This window comes from Mus pahari, chromosome 8, assembly GCF_900095145.1.
Source record: "Mus pahari chromosome 8, PAHARI_EIJ_v1.1, whole genome shotgun sequence".
Lineage (NCBI taxonomy): Eukaryota > Metazoa > Chordata > Mammalia > Rodentia > Muridae > Mus > Mus pahari.
In genome coordinates, this window is record NC_034597.1 from 39061646 (window position 1) to 39076164 (window position 14519).

General features: G+C 45.1%; 1 protein-coding gene and 1 pseudogene across 2 annotated transcripts in view; both read left to right on the forward strand.

Annotated features, from left to right (window-relative positions):
* Positions 1-14519, forward strand: part of Peli2 (pellino E3 ubiquitin protein ligase family member 2) — a 132594-nt gene that overhangs the window by 96327 nt on the left and 21748 nt on the right. The gene's annotated exons all lie outside the window — the stretch shown is intronic.
* On the forward strand, positions 7893-9105 carry LOC110325381 (annotated as a pseudogene). Its single transcript, XR_002380736.2, has one exon. The product of XR_002380736.2 is annotated as a glyceraldehyde-3-phosphate dehydrogenase pseudogene (transcript).

Here is a 14519-nt window from a genome sequence, read left to right on the forward strand (position 1 = left end):
ATGAGTTCTGGTCAATAGTTCTATACCCAGCCAAATTATCCAGTATGAGACTAGAACTGAGAAATCTTTAGATAGTAGGACTAAAATATTAATTACTAGCATGTTTTTCCATAGAATTAAGGGAGTAAACTTCAGAAAGATAAAGGCATTATACTAGGAAAAAAGAGATCTAATACAAGAAAAAAAGTAGTAGGCAATCTAATGGTGAGAGAAGAATGTCTGTGTGCTGGTCTCAGAGATGAGCCCTCCTCAGATGGACAGGGAGCTGCAGCCTGAGAGGTGTGGGAACAGAAGGAACTCTAGTGAACTTGTGGGCTTTTACACAGAGTTGTTTTACACATGTCCTAAGCTTTGGTAATAAATCAGTAATAGGAAAATAGAAAAGTTGAATAACTATAAATGAAGTTCCAATTAATTCTAGGAGAAGTAGAGTTATCAAGAAAAGAAACACTACTATAGTATTGATGATGTACTGTAGACTCAACTATAGTATTATATTCATAGCCTTAGCCATGAAAACAGTGAGTGCCATCGAATAACAACCATATATTAGGATGAAGAGGATGGAGTCTGTGTAAAAGAGAGGGAAGGAGGAAATCAACTTAAACAATCAAAAAAAAAGAAAGAAAGAAAGAAAGAAAGAAAGAAAGAAAGAAAGAAAGAAAGAAAAAAGAATAGTATGCAAGATTGTGTGACATTAAACCAACCCACCAAAGGAGGCTGAGCGGATTTTAGCCCAGTGAGACTTAAGGCACAGGAGGAGAAGCCATCTACTGGAAGTTGGCTACTGATTGCTCCAGCAGATGCCATCGCACGGAAGAGGTGTCCCCAATGCAGCTGCTGGGGGCTTTGTAGGGCAAGCTCGTTTCAGTAGAGCTCTTGGCGGGATTCTTTGGGCTATGAGAGTTGTGCCCACCATGCCTTTGTTTCCCTTTCTGGACACTGAACTCTGTGTGTTCTGTCTTCATTGAGAAGGTCAGGATAAAACAAGCCTGGTTTGCCTCCGTCAAATGATGTCATGCCTCAAGTTCCCTGTCTGTAAAATGGGGATGCTAGCACTCCTTCCTTCTAGATGGGAAGAACAGTCACTTGGGATATGTGAAGTCTTTCAAATAGCTCATGATACATAGTAGGCATCTTACAGGGTGTTACTCTTTTACTTTAGTTAGCTTTCGGAGGTTTCTTTCTTAACATTAAAACTGTGTTGTTTCCTTTATTGAGCTCACACAAAGGCTTGAGTATTCCAGAAGTGGTTCTTTGGGACATAAAAAGGGTGGCAAAATAAAAATTAAACACTACAGCTAAAAATACCATAAACAGAAGTTGTGAACAGAAACCCAGCATAATTGCAGAATCTAACTCTTAATGTCCAGGGACCAGCAAATCTGACAGGCTGATAATTTCACTCAACAGAAGAAGGAAAACTGTAAAGCGCAAGTGCCCTCTGGGAGTTGCATTTGACCTGGCAGGTGGTTTACTTGTCCATGGACTCCAGTGTGCCCTCTGCTGTGAAGCTGTGCCAGAAAGTTCAGGGTCTTTCAGTCACTCAGGCAAAGCATATTGGCCTCTACTAAAGTCTAGCCATCCGGACCAAGTACAAAATAGTGTTTGGGAATGGAATTGATTAATTCTGTCACTCAGGGCCCAGAAAGGGGCTCAGAGGTGTCACTCAGACTAGGATTCCTCATCCAGAAGCAGCTGTGCTGAAAAGAGTGCCAGGCCAACCCCGAGGCTCCCAGCAAACAGGCTCAGAGAGCAGAACAACCTCTTGGCAGACCCGGTCAAGTATGTGGCACTTAGTTCAGAGGTGTATGGTATGGAAGAGCAACAGTGTATGAGAGTGAGTGTTTCCAGTGACAGGCAGAGTCCTAGAGTCTGTCCTGAGCATGGGCTGGGAGCACATTTGATGGAGATGCAGTTCAGTGACTGGATACATGGTATCACTTTTGAAGGAGATGTGTTAGGTGACTGGATACTGTGTATCACATTTGAGGGAGATGAGTTCAATGACTGGATATGTCCTGCCACTGGAACCCTTTGCTTCAGGTGGCCTGGTTTGGTTCATTTTCAGTTGATTTGTTTTTTGGATGGTCATGCCTATGGAAAGGTTCTTTGCAGTCCCTCATGACAGGGCACCAAGTATTCATAAGATGCTGGTCCCCTGAGAGTGCTCAGCCATACTCCACTCTCCCCACCGAGAGGGGAGTGAACGGGCTGTCTCTTGGCTCCTGACTCTGGGAAACAGTCCTCAGTAAACACATAGTTCAGCTTTGCTATGTTGAGATTTGTTAGGTAATGAGATCTGTTAGAGATAGGGTATGAAATTAACTTTCTCCTTTTATGTATGTGCCTGTGTGTAATGTTGCAAGTGTGTAGGTGAACACATTTGTGTGGGTATACACATAAAGTGTGTTCATTTGCACATGGAGGGCAGAAATGCCATTGGGAATTTTCTTCAGTAGCTGCACATGTTTTTCCGCTTGAGCCTAGAGCTTGCCAGTTCATGCTTTGGCCAGCTAGCTTGCTCTGGAGGTCCTGTCTCTGTGTCCCGAGCCCTGGAACTACAGATGGGCATCATACCTACCTGTTATTTACAAGGGTGCCAGGAACCCAAATGCCCACTCTTACACTGCATAGCAAATGGTTTTACCCTGAACCATCTTTCGAGCCCTCTCAAATGGAGTATTCTCTGTCAGTCAGTCAGTCAGTCAGTCGGTCGGTCAGCAGAGACTACACATGCTCTTACCTTTCCCAGCTCAGTCTCTTCTTGGTACATGTCAGAAACAAGACACTAAGAATGCTAAAAGCAGAAGTTTTTAAAACAGCGATGCCAGTGGGCCACTCAGCCTGCCTCTTTGCTGGTGTGTTGATCCGTATCAAGAAGATGAAATGTCAGGCACATTAAAAATCTGAGGCAATTGTATGACTGAAGAATCTGTTCACCACTCTCTTAAGTTGAGAAGTTCCATCTTACAGCTTTGACGGATAGTGTAGACCCTCGTAGCTGCCCCGAGAAGCTGTTTTCATAATATATGAGTTCATTAATGCAAATATCTGGGCTGCCTAACAGAACAGAACAGTGCAGAAACTGCTCACTGTGTGGTGTGGTGGGTTGTGATTTCCTAACTTCCTGAAATTAAAGCAGGTTAAGTTGATTGACTTAGATGCAGGGGGACTATTGCTCAAGCTAAATATGTCATCTAACACCATTGAAGGGGTGTGCTGACACGGGATATAAGTTTAAAACATCCCCTTTCCTTCATATTTTAAAATGGTGATGAACATATAGAACTTATTGAATATGGACTGCAGAGATGGCTTGGTGGATAAGAGCAAACACACACACACACACACACTCACACACAAATAGCTGCATACGTACCTGTCACCCCAGAGCTGTTGGGGGCAGATGCAGAAGCACTACTGGGGTCCATCTCAGCAAATGCTGCTGCTTGCAGAACGAAGACTAACTTCTAATCAGCACACAGACATCCTTGTCCCAGAGAGTTCAAGTCCATCCTGAGGTCTTTAACAGGCAAGTTGATAACTGACAGTAAATGGTAATAATACTGAGTCAGGTGATACAGAAATTGCTCAAGAACTTAGCTAATGAGTCGCAGAACTGCTCTTCCTTCCCATTGTTGCACTGTGGTGATGGCCCAGACTGTGCAATCTTTTTTTCACAGGCACCCACTAGACAGTTTCTTCTCTCTGATTTACGAAGTGTCATATACTTCCAAAGCCCTTTAAATGACACAGAAATATGCAAGAAGATCATATGCTGATAAGATGACTGCCTTTTCAGATTCTTTTCCTACTATTTCTGTGTCTGCACCAAAACTGAATGAAATAGAAACAGGGACGTGCAGCTGAATCGTTAGAGGGACTGGAGGAGGTTTTTTTTTTTTTTTTTTTTTTTTTTTTTTCTTTCTTTTTTGGTTTTTCGAGACAGGGTTTCTCTGTGTAGCCCTGGCTGTCCTGGAACTCACTCTGTAGACCAAGCTGGCCTTGAACTCAGAAATTCTCCTGCCTCTGCCTCCCAAGTGCTGGGATTAAAGGCGTGCGCCACCACGCCCGGCATTGGAGGAGTTCTTAACTGTAAGGTACCTGCAGAAGAGCGTCTGTTGCCTAGGAATAGCTCAGCTGTCCTCGTACTACACACACACACACACACACACACACACACACACACCTGCTCAGTGTATTAACACAAACAGGAGCTCTGGTGCATGTTACACACATGCACAGTGTATAACAGTAGCTCTGACATCCTGTTACACACAGATGCACATACCTGTACAGTATATTAACACAAACAGGAATACCACTATCAATCTTTCTATAATAAACCAAGAATGATAACATTGTGTGTTTAGGATACTGAAATGGTTTGTGTCACCCCAAGCTTATCCTGGATCTTACTGCACATCATCATCACACAGTCCATTGTGTTGGATGTTTTATCTTGTATTTTGCCTTTTGTTTTGTTTTGTTTTGTTTCAGCTGCAAAGTATACTGTATCCCCTGGTAATGTTTAGATATCTCCATGTTGCAACAGATAGTGTGGCAAGATATCATTATTCTTGAGAATTGATCATCTGAGCCTGCATATAGACATTTGCATTTATTTCTTTAAAAGTTTTATGCCATTCTGTATGGTTTGCTTTTGGAATGGATTGACATTGACTATTTTGGACGTGCAGTACATTAGTTTGACTGTCTTTGGTTTCAGACATGCCATGTGTTTTTGTTCTCTCTCCCTCTCCCTCTCCCTCTCCCTCTCCCTCTCATCCACTAAGCCACCTCCCCAGAACCCAGACACTTCAGTGTAGATTTACAATTGAGTTACTTTCCTTTACAGCTTGAACATCGTGGATTTAAGAAGGTTGGCCTCCACACTGAGGGCAGGGTTGTGCGGTTAGCACTAGCGGGCTCCTGTTAGGCTGAACATGGTTTTTCAAGTGTGCTCACCAAGGTGTAACTGTTGTTCAGTCATTACATTCTTCCACATCTCTCCATTTTATGTACAGACATGTCTCTGTCCCCGTGAGACATGTTTCTCACAGCTCATTAGCTCAGCCCATGAGTAGGCTTTGTTACCCAGTCTGGAAAGATGAGACCATGCTCTATATTTGGAAACTGTTGAAATTAAAGGAGAGACATCTTTTTTTTTTCTTCAGAAATGTCTTAAAATGCCCATAGCTTTATTGCCAAAAAGGAAAGAAAAATGTAAGCTCTGTTTTGATTCCATTGGGCTAACTACCACATAACTGGCACACACAGAGAAACCCCATTTGGACATTTTTTTAGCAGAAGCAGCTGCAGTGCCATCCGTTACAATGTATTTTCAGAATATGGGGTGTGTTTAAACCAACGAAAGTAGTGGCATAAATTTTAACCGAAGCACAAAAATACTTGTCAGTGTCTGTACCGTTTTTACTATGTGGTGAGCTTGCCATAAAGCCAACTATCTACGTGGCTTCATTAAATAATACCACTGTTTGCACATTCTTATTTATTTACTTGAAGGGTAGACTAACACTCTCAATTTGAGTGTTTCAAGATCTATATCAAAATTCAGATTGATATTTCCATCCTTTCGTTGAAAGAATTATTGAAAAACAGAAAGTTTAAACTGCCCAGAAGGCCAGATGACGTAGTCTTTGAACCATGCCATTGCCGGTCCTAATCAGGGCTGTGCATTCAGTTAAGGGGGATTGACAGGAGCACCCAGCTGAGCGGTGAGTCACATGAGACGTGAGAGAGGGCGTGGAGAATGGAGGTCGGGGAGGCAGGGACTCTTGACTAGCACGTGTGGCATATGGGCCCCGAGCAGCAGGGAACATGGCCAGACTGCACAGTACCAAAACTGAGTCCTGGGCTTGGCTTCCGTCTGTAGTCTAGGAACCCAGTGAAAGAGAAGAGGGGCTGGACCTGGCTGCTTGTCCGAATCCTGATGCATCACTGACTTGAACCTCTGGGCCTTGTCCTGTGTGACGAGGAACAGCTGGCAAGCCACCCTCAGGGTGCCTAGGCCTCTCTGGGAGAGGACATTGCTTTTGCTCTGTGTAGTCCAAGGTCATCTCAAGCATTGGAATGCATTGGCGCCCCTCACTGCATCTCTGTGCCTCTACCCCATACTGTGGTCGGGTTTGCCACCGAGCCTTGCCCATGTTGTCAGTTTCTCCTTGCCCGAGTGTCTGGGACAAGCAAGGAGCTATGATGCTAAGCTTAATGAATTAATGTTTTCTAATATAAGCAATATTGGGCATTTCCTGTGGATCAGGCAGCTATACAGATAGAGGGATGAAAATTAAACTCCATGCAGATACCTGTCCCCAGTTGTATTTGGCCTTCTTTACACATGTCACACATAAACTCCATTGTCCCATCACTGTGAAGGCTTTCTTCTGTCTCCCCCAAGTAACTTTCTCCCCCATCAACCTCTCCATCCTGTGATAGCAACTTCCCTGCCTAAACTCGACGTCAAGCTCATATCCAAGTAGCCACCAGCGCTGGCTGGGCTTATGTGGCACCATCAGGTCAACAGTGGTTCCCAGTGGAATCCTGGGTCTCGCCGGATACATTTTCATTTGCTGACGGCTGTCAGATGTCAGCAAGAAAAATCAACCCTAGAAAATAAGGCACTGGCTGTACTTTAAATCAGCAGATATGACTTACTGGGGTTGGGCTAGCAGTAGGGAATAGGGAGGAAGCGTGGAAGAAGCTCTCAACACTGGTCCTACTCAGTCTGCTTCCTGGGGGGCTCTGAGGCATGAATAGACACAGAGTGCTCCACCTTGAGGCAGCAGCTCAGCCTTCCTCCCTTAGCTCTAGGCTGTAGGCTACCTCAGGGAGTAACACCACCTCACAGGCTTTCTGGAGTGGGTGATCTCACAGAAAGTCCTCAGTAGGAGAGTTAGCCTGTGAGTTACCCTTGGTCAGTATTACATTGTCTATACTCTTCACAAGGGGAGAGGTGGCGGTGTGGGGATGGGTGCTCAGGTACGTGAGGGCCGTCAGCAGAGGTGCCTTCAGACTTGAAGGATGACTGCTAGTTGCCCTTAGCTGCCTGTTTCCAATTGAATCTTTTTTTTTTTTTTGGTGGCCAATGCATGTCTAAGACTTTGAACTTTAAAAACCAAGCTTATTTCATATTTCATTGTACCCCTGCAGCAGAGCTGTAAAGTAAAAGTGATCGCTGATCGCTGTCAGTTGAGAACATTGCCATACATGCAGGCTGAGTGAGTTAAGTCTGTCTCCAGTAGTTTGCACGGGGCATCATGTCTGGTCTCTGCAGCAGATCTGTGGCATGTGCACACTGTTAAACACAAGTGTTGTGTTTGTTGTGGGTGTTGTGATATAGAAGGTTAAGTGACAGGTCTGTGTTCTGAAAGCTGGTGTTAGAGTTGCCATGGGCCATGTGACTGCACACTTAGTCCCACCATACCCTGCAGGCTCTTCAGTGTGTGGACAGAAACAAAGTCCAGAGCTCAACTTTTTGACACATCCAGTTGTGAAAAGAAGCCACTAAGCATAGTGACAGGAAGCAAGCTGTTAATTGTTGGAGCTAGCCTAGCACAGGGGGATGCCATGAACAGCTTCTTCTATAGCCCTTCTGCTACATCACCTGGGGCTCTCATCTAGATCCACATGACAACCTGGAGCACGGAGTGTGTGAACCATAATTCCTTTCTCTTCACAGCAAGGCATAAGTGGATTATGAGGTAGGCTTTTGAGAACTGATAATCAGCTTAGCCTGAGAATGGTATCAAGTAATGACATCTCGGGCAGGATAGGCTACTCTGCATCAAGGGTTTATTTGTCTAGCCAACACATACTGAATACCCCGTGTCAGGTGCACTCTCAGCTGACAAGTTTGTAGACAAGGGAGCGATGCCACAGGTACTGTGTCACAGAAGCAGGCTTAAAGAAAAGAGCCTCTGCTCTGTTCCTCCCTGTTCCAGAGACAGCCACATATTCTAGTGCAGTGCCAGCCTTGTCCCATAGACAAGATCGTGAAGGTCGGTGTGAATGGATTTGCCCGTATTGGGCACCTGGTTACTGGGGCTGCGTCCTGGAGATTGTTGCCATCAACGACCCCTTCATTGACCTCAACTCCATGGTCTACATGTTCCAGTATGATTCCACCCATGGCAAATTCAATGGCACAGTCAAGGCTGAGAATGGGAAGCTTGTCATCAACAGGAAGCCCATCACCATCTTCCAGGAGCAAGACCCCACCCACTAAGATCAAATGGGGTGATGCCAGTGCTGAGTATGGTCGTGGAGTCTACGGGCTTCTTCACCACCATGGAGAAGGCTGGAGCCCACCTGAAGGGTGAGACCCAAAGAGTCATCATCTCCGCCCCTTCTGCTGATGCCCCCATGTTTGTGATGGGTGTGAACCACAAGAAATATGACAACTCACTCAAGATTGTCAGCAATGCATCCTGCACCACCAACTGCTTAGCCCCCCTGGCCAAGGTCATCCATGACAACTTTGGCATCATGGAAGGGCTCATGACCATGGTTCATGCCATCACTGCCACTCAGAAGACTGTGGATGGCCCCTCTGGAAAGCTGTGGCGTGATGGCCGTGGGACTGCCCAGAACATCATCCCTGCATCCACTGGTGCTGCCAGGGCTGTGGGCAAGGTAATCCCAGAGCTGAACGGGAAACTCACTGGCATGGCCTTCCGTGTTCCCAACCCCTATGTGTCCGTCGTGGATCTGACGTGCTGCCTGGAGAAACCTGCCAAGTATGACGACATCAAGAAGGTAGTGAAGCAGGCATCTGAAGGGCATCCTGGGCTACATTGAGGACCAGGTTGTTTCCTGCAACTTCAGTAGCAACTCCCACTCTTCCACCTTTGATGCCGGGGCTGGCATTGCTCTCCATGACAACTTTGTCAAGCTCATTTCCTGGTATGACAATGCATATGGCTACAGCAACAGGATGGTGGACCTCATTGCCTACATAGCCTCCAAGGAGTAATAAACCCTGGACCACCCACCCCAGCAAGGACACTGAGAGCAAGAGAGAGGCCCTCAGTTGCTGAGGAGTCCCTATCCCAACTTGGTCCCCAACATTGAGCATCTCCCTCACAATTTCCATACCAGACCCCCATAATAACAGGAGGGGCCTAGGGAGCCCTCCCTACTCTTTTGAATACCATCAATAAAGTTCACTGCAACCCACCCTCAACCCCCCCCCCAAAAAAAAGAAAGAAAAGAATCTCTGCCTTTAAAATCATTTTCTCAGTTTATGTTGCATATTGTTGTTATAGCGTCACCATCCCAGGGCAGAGATGTCACTGTGCTCATTAGCCGATGTCATCCTGGACTACTGGTGTGTTTAAAGCTGTACCCCAGTCTGTCTCATTCAACTCAAGGGGCTTTGAAAGATGTCTTTCAGAATGCAATAGGGAGATTATGTACAGAAAGCTTGTTAAACTGTAGTGTGATGATAGTGTTTATGATGGAGTGGGTTTTGGCAAAACTGCAAGATGCTCCCAATAAAATCTATTCAGAAGCATGAGATGCCATGGGTGGCTCTAAAGGAGTTCTAGTTCAAAGTGTATTGTGTTGGAATTTGTGTGTGTGTGTGTGTGTGTGTGTGTGTGTGTGTGTGTGTGTGTGTGTGTGTGTTTTCCTTATGAAAACAAACTATAACTAGAAATTATAAAACAAAAAAACAAAAAAAAAGGAAAGCAACTAACACCTAGCCTGTAAGGTCTTAGTGTGTGGATTTCCAGCAGGTCTCCTCTCCAGTACTTAATTTCTGTCCTGACAAACATGGTCCACACCTTTGAAATGATGGGTTTGGAGCTTGTGTCCTCTGTCTTCAGTATGCAGGCTTCCATCTTCAGTCTTCTTGATGCTACAGGCACCCTAAAGGGGCCAACTGTCTGAACAGAGTTACACAAAATTTCGTCATGTCACATGTTATTAAGTTGATAAACATCAGGAGATAGGAGACCATATTTTCCTATAACATGAATGTTAATGTTTATATGTTCCAAGCCAGGGCCTTGTTTTTAATAATACGTAGTGGCATCGGGGACACAAATAGGATATTATCTTAACCCAAATTGGTTTTTGTTTTGTGATAAGAATATTTTCTTTTATGTGAAAGATACCCACCAAGTCACATAGTTGGTAATCTTGTTCTACATGTGTGTTAGGAATTATTTCAGATGCTGGAGATAAATGGTATAAAAAATATAGAAAATCATCATGCCTTCTCAAAGTTCAAAAACCAGTGTGAACTGAGAGGGTGTAAGCAAGTAAATAAACAAACATTTGCTTCTACTAAGGGCTCAGAATTAGAACTGAATTGAGGTGGTACTTAATATATGGCATTATTTGGAGGGTAAAATTCAGTAAGTTGAACTGTTTAAGTTAGAAATTGCCGTTATTTGAAGTAGACACCTTGTATCTTTCTGTGAATGGGCGAATGGCTCTCTCTGTGTATGTGTGACACAGAAAGAAGATTCTAAATGGTAAGCAAAACAAAATTTAACTTCCTACCCATAAAGAATTGCCTCTTCTTGCCTGAAGACACAAGATAGCAAACACCTCAGAACTGTGAACCATGAGAGAAGGAAGTGAGGTGAGCCTCAGCTTGCCTAATGGTAGTTACCAGGCCTAAGCACAGCCATAAAGCCCCAAGCTGCTGGTGACCCCACTGAGGTGAACAGACAGCAGTTAGGATTTGTAAAGGCCAGTCCCAGAGGAACGGGCCTTGTCCTGAGAGTGAGTAGGTACAGGGGGTACCTCCCCCCCCCAGCCCACCAGCCAGCACTGTTTTCCATTTTTTGAGGGTGCAGCCTCACTGTTGGAGGAAGCAGTGCTAACAGCGCTGTGGCTCACAAAGGGATCAGTTCATGATCCCACCCACAGAGTGCAAGGTCCACATGGTACAGGAGAATTAGGATGGAGTGTGCAGAAGAGTACCACCCAGCCAATCCGAGTCAATTGCCCTAGGTCAGAGTCTGCCTGAGACTTGCCCAAACAGAGTAGATAGCAAGCCTTGAGAGATAAGGTTGATCTGAGGAGACCTAACTGCCTGCCAGAACAAGCCCCAAGACCTTTAACAAACCCAGCCCACAGAAAGGGGAAACAGCAGTGCCCAGCATTCAGTCACAAGAAATTCATGAAAGCAATAAACTGGCCCAGGCAGGGGGGGGCACTAAGAACAAAGGCAGAAGTTACACTAAGAATGGTGTCCTTGTTTTTTAAAACCTCAAAGCCCACTCCCAGTGACACACCTCCTTCCACAAGCCACACCTCCTAGTCCTTGCCAAACAGTTCTGCCAAGTATTCAAATGTATAAGCTTATGGGAGCTATTTTCATGGACATCGCCACACCCACAAAAACATGGTGGATGAGTCACACTCTTACCTGATCATCCCAAAGCAGGAGCTCTCACTAAGTTCCTATGATGGCAGTCAGTTAGAAGACTGCACAGCAAACTTAATTCCCGACACAAAACACCCTGCTAGTGCCTGTCGGTTGTCCCTGGAAGAATGTAGTGGGAGCTGGGTGAGTGGTCCCGTGGCTCTCTCTGGGATAGACTGGAATTGGAAGGTGCTTCCTTTGTATTTGTGCATGTTTTACCTAATTGGTCTACAGAGTGAATTCCAGGACAGCCAGGGCTGTCTCAAACAAACCAAAAACAAACAAACAAACAAAACAAAAAGGAATGGCAGACCTCATTGATAAGACAGTGGCTGGTCCCACATAAACATCAGTAAACAGCAAGTGGGTACGTGGGTTGTACAGCCGTGGAGACAATTTCTGCATGAGGGCCTAGAGATTGATGACACAGACAGTGACAGCCACTAGGAGGACACGATTGCTTGGGACTAATGGGACACAGGTGGAGGGTATAAAAGGCACTCCCCAGGATTAATAAACGAGCTTGCTGCTCCCGGAGTCTGAGCCATTGATCCTGTGCCTTCTCACCCACTGCCCCCAAGGGGGACTCCGGTCAGGTCAGAGGACTCAGTGGCTAAGAGCTCTTGCTCTTAAAGGACTGGGGTTTGGTTCCCAGAAGCCACCTGGTGGCTCACAGCCATCTATGGCACTCGAATTCCAAGGGGTCCAATGTCCTCCGCTGGCTTCTGGGCACACCAGGCACACACATGGTGCACATGCATGCCTATAAACAAAATACTCACACACCTAAGAAAACAAAAACCAATAGATCTAAAAATCTAAAAACTACTCTTGCCTTATAAGTGGACTGAGAACCTGGAAGACCGTGAAGTTAAATATTGAATATCTGATAGAGATTTTGAGTGTTTATCACGATAATTTGATCTGTAATTATCTACTGGGCACTGAACCCTAGTACATGTCAGATGCCAACTGATAGGTTCACACAGCTCTTCAAGGAAGCACTTCACAGGGTAAGAGCTAGGTCTAAAATACGGCTCTCAGCTGAGGCAGAGGTCTTTAAGAGATGCAGTGTAGCAAATCTCTTAATTAATGCCCTTAATCCTTGCACTCAGAGCAGAGTCAAGCAGGTCTGTTAGTTGAAGGTCAGCCAGGGTTACATAGCAAGACTGTCACACACACACACACACACACACACACACACACGGGGGGGGAGGGAGGGAGGGAGGGAGGGGAAAAAACAAAAGAAAGAAAAGAAAAATGATTCTTTCGGTTTTTGCTTTTTTGTGTGTTTTCCTTTTCCACAACTGTCTTAACATGCGAGCGGTTGCAGCATTTAGGGAGTGGAGGCAGAAGGATCAGTTTGTTTACAGCCCATCTCAGAGGTGTAGTTTGGGCTACATGAGACCCTGTCTCAAGCAAACAGAGAAGTGGAGTTTAATGAACCTTGAGGAGTAAGGTGTAGCGTGCTCAGTCACGGAAATCTGTGAAAGTCTCACACAGCGAGGGTTCTCACAGAGACAGCCGGCCACTGTCTTACCCCAGACTTTCTTGCTATTAAGATTGTAATTTCCTTGAATCTAACAGGTTCAGCATCTTGAAAATGCCAACTGCCAAGATACATGTTTTCTTTTGAAAATATTTTCAGGTAGACCAACTTTAACTGCATCTGAGTCGTAAAAACAGAAGTCACCTCGGAAAAACTGAACTTCTCTTTCTTACACCTCCAAAGGAGGCCCTTTGCCCCTGTCAGTATTAGTAATCAGTGGGTCTTAGATGTTGTTTGATTTGGAGCAAGACTACATTTCAGTATTTCTCAGTGCTCAGGAGACTGTTTAGACAGATGGTGAGCTGGCCTACATATTAAAAAATATACATGGCAGGTCTTTGGTTGTCTTAGTATAAAATCAATTTGTGTCAGGGCCAATTTATAGCATCTGGAAATTTGCCTTCTCAGGCCAACAAAATGGGCAGTTCCTAAGTGGATTATTATTAGCCAGTGAAGTTTGCATCTTGAGTGGTCATTTATAAGATGCTTTATTCCACTTATGGTCCATATTTACTAGCATCCACTCTTTAAATAAACTTCGATTCCTGGGATGAGTACCTCTTATGTTTGTCAGTGTAAATATTAAGTTATCTGTGAAAGATCATAGAAGACAGATTCACACACACCCTTTAAAGCACTTTCTACTGACTGCTTAAATACTTTTTCTGTTACAGTTACCATTCTCTACTCAGGGTCTGTTTGTCAAGTTTAACATACGCAACGATGAGAAAACACTGCTTTCGTTTTGTTGAACCATTGGCATTTCAAGAAATACTCTTAAACTCTTCCTTTTTTCCACATGTTCCTCTTCGTTCATGTCTACAACCATAAAACTGTTTGAAAGCAAGCACGCCACCAGCTTTATGAAGGAGTCTGCTGAGGGTAGCTTCTCTACCTCTTACCAGATTAGACTGGCTCTGCTATCCTTCTGCAGATGGCCACGCCTAGTCTTTGTCACCACGTGACCCCCTGGGGTGTCTGCGGTGCTGATGCCCGTGGTTTCAGTGTTGCTTTGAACCCTGAGTGTGGTGCTCTCAGGACCCGCCCCTTCATCCTCTCCTGTTCTGTCGGGAGCTGCCACAGAGGCAGTGTGAGGAAATGTCTCGACAAAAACGTAGAGCTCTGCAGGCTGCGTGATTAATGTAGGCTTCTTCCATGGCAACTGGTGTGTGGTGTGCGCTTGATAATGGGACGTTATGTGTCTAGATAGTGTGTTCAGATCTCAGCTTTCCTGTGTGGAAAATACACTCCATCCCAATTTTTCCAGAGGTAAGACGGAACAAGAGAAGACCATGCATTAGGTTAGCTTTGTATGTAGTACAGTGAAGTAAACAGTCCTCCAACCTCGAGTGTGAAGGTTAACCCTGACTGCCAGTTCACAAGTCTCTAGGTGTGTCACTATTTTTCCCTGTAGAGCTTGACAAGAGGGGTGAACGATAGCCAAACTGCAGAATGAATCCCATCCTGCCGTGAGATTTCTGCCATCAAACATACCAGTCCATTACTTTTAAATTCAGTCTCCCTCGGGTTCTCAGGATGCAGGCAGGAGGCAGTCAGACTCACTGT